General features: G+C 41.4%; 1 protein-coding gene across 1 annotated transcript in view; it reads right to left on the bottom strand.

The window, feature by feature from the left end:
- rbm46 (RNA binding motif protein 46) overlaps window positions 1-2,936 on the bottom strand; it is a 32,973-nt gene that overhangs the window by 29,340 nt on the left and 697 nt on the right. The gene's annotated exons all lie outside the window — the stretch shown is intronic.

Raw genomic sequence — 2,936 nt, 5'->3', positions numbered from 1 at the left:
AAATTGACGCGATACAGGATGTAAACTGACACGTCACAGGATGTAAACTGACACGTTACAGGTTGTACACTGACGGGTCACAGTATGTAAACTGACCCATCACAGGATGTAAACTGACAGGTCACAGTGTGTAAAAAGACAGGTCACAAGATGTAAACTGACACGTCACAGGATGTAAAGTGACACGTCACAGAATGTAAACTGACAGGTCACAGTGTGTAAAAAGACAGGGCAGAAAATGTAAACTGACACGTCACAAGATGTAAAGTGACAGGTCACAGGATGTAAAGTGACAGGTCACAGTGTGCAAAAAGACTGGTCACAGTGTGTAAAAAGACTGGTCACAAGATGTAAACTGACACATCACAGGATGTAAAGTGACAAGTCACAGGATGTAAACTGACAGGTGTAGTGAACTTGACCTGATGTCAAAACTAAGCCTAAGGTCAAAACCCTTGACCTTAAGAACCTTGTGGGACAGAAACTGTCATTTCATTGATTTGAATCCAGAAATACAGGTTCACCCATCCTGAGACTTTCTTTCTTGAAAATCAAGTGAAAGAACACTCTTTTTTTATTATCATTACTATTTTACAAATGTTGATAATCAAAGTGTTTTAGTTCAAACCATTTTAGATGTTGCAGTGAACTAATCAATTTTATTAACTGTAAAACAGTAACAATGATTTTTTAGTTGCTTATGCAAAGTAGAATTCATGTTAAGTCTGTTACAGATTTTTATGCATTTTCTGATTTCTGTCTTTGAATGAGCAAGTGTGCGTTTTCCAAGGTCAGGAGTCGAAGCAGACATGTGTTGGAACAACTGTCTTGTTTTACATCCTCTCAGACGTCAACAGAGGAGTTGGCACCTGTTTCTCCAAGCTCGCCCAAATATTTCTCTCTCTGTCTCTGAGAACATTTTAATCTGTTCCATAACAATTCTTGCTGTTTTCTGACTTCTAGTAACCTCTTACGTCACAAACCACACCCCTGTCTGGTCGACACTGACCAATCAGGAACTCTCAAATATACCGGAAATAGAGCTCTTTAAAATGCCGGTACTTCCTAGTTCTCTCAGGGCGGAGAAGCTCTGTGATGATCGCAGCTCCAGTCGTTTGGGAGAACAGAAGTCCAGTCATGATAAGGCTCTTCCGAGTTTTATGGGATTATAATACTTCCACCTCTGGGTGGAACTCTGACGGACTCCACTCATGTGAAGTCCACTTGCTGAGGTGAGCTTGTGTCAGACGGGATATCGTCACTACTTCGGACGGGTCACAGCCATCCTATGGAGACGCTGGACAGGTAGCGTTAACTGGAACTCCGTATCTGCTGATTCATCTTCAGAAAGGTAACGAGTCAAGTTTACTACCGAGCGTACCGAGGAAAAGCTGGGTTCGAATGGAGAGTGTCGGTTCTGGTCAACACTCCCCCTCACACACCATCTTTTACTCCCTTTAAACTCCATCTTTCCATCTTTAAATTCTTCTCTCAAGTAGAAATCATTCCAGATATTTTAGAAATGTCTGTGTAAAGTTTCAACCATCGCCGTATGGTTTTCTAAGTGTACAGCTGCTGATTAATTATGTTGTTAATTTCATATTTTGCCAAATTAATGTAAATGTTTGATGTTAAACTTTGATTCTGTAAATAAATGGCCGCATTCATTTTGATGGGTCAAAGATAAATGACATCTCACGTCCACATTTTATTAAATTCAATGCACGTTATATTCAGTCCAGAAAAATGAAGAACCCGTTTTAATTGATGAATATATCTCAGCATCTGTTCATCTACACAGGTCACAGTGTGTAAAAAGACTGGTCACAAGATGTAAACTGACACGCCACAGGATGTAAACTGACACGTCACAGGATGTAAAGTGACAGGTCACAGGATGTAAAGTGACAGGTCACAGGATGTAATGTGACAGGTCACAGTGTGTAAAAAGACTGGTCACAAGATGTAAACTGATACATCACAGGATGTAAAGTGACAGGTCACAGGATGTAAAGTGACAGGTCACAGGATGTAAAGTGACAGGTCACAGTGTGTAAAAAGACTGGTCACAAGATGTAAACTGACACATCACAGGATGTAAAGTGACAGGTCACAGGATGTAAACTGACAGGTCACAGTGTGTAAAAAGACTGGTCACAAGATGTAAACTGACAAGCCACAGGATGTAAACTGACACGTCACAGGATGTAAAGTGACACGTCACAGGATGTAAAGTGACAGGTCACAAGATGTAAACTGACACATCACAGGATGTAAAGTGACAGGTCACAGGATGTAAACTGACAAGTCACAGTGTGTAAAGGATGTAAAGTGACAGGTCACAGGATGTAAAGTGACAGGTCACAGGATGTAAACTGACAGGTCACAGGATGTAAAGTGACACGTCACAGGATGTAAACTGAAACGTCACAGGATGTAAAGTGACACGTCACAGGATGTAAACTGACAGGTCACAGTGTGTAAAAAGACAGGTCACAAGATGTAAACTGACACGTCACAGGAAGTAAACTGACAAATCACAGGAAGTAAACTGACACGTCACAAGATGTAAACTGACACGTCACAGGATGTAAAGTGACAGGTCACAGGATGTAAAGTGACAGGTGACAGGAAGTACACTGACAGGTCACAAGATGTAAAGTGACAGGTCACAGGAAGTAAACTGACAGGTCACAGGATGTAAAGTGACACATCACAGGATGTACACTGAAAGGTCACAGTATGTACACTGACAGGTCACAGGATGTACACTGACAGGTCACAGGATGTAAACTGACACGTCACAGGATGTAAACTGACACGTCACAGTATGTAAACTGACACGTCACAGGATGTAAACTGACACGTCACAGTATGTAAACTGACACGTCACAGGATGTAAACTGACACGTCACAGGATGTAAACTGACACGTCA

The sequence above is a fragment of the Nematolebias whitei genome, chromosome 1 (genome assembly GCF_014905685.2).
Source record: "Nematolebias whitei isolate Nwh7 chromosome 1, NemWhi1, whole genome shotgun sequence".
Classification (NCBI taxonomy): Eukaryota; Metazoa; Chordata; class Actinopteri; order Cyprinodontiformes; family Rivulidae; genus Nematolebias; species Nematolebias whitei.
Note: the sequence above shows the minus strand (reverse complement) of the source record. Positions and strands in the feature narration are given on the sequence as shown.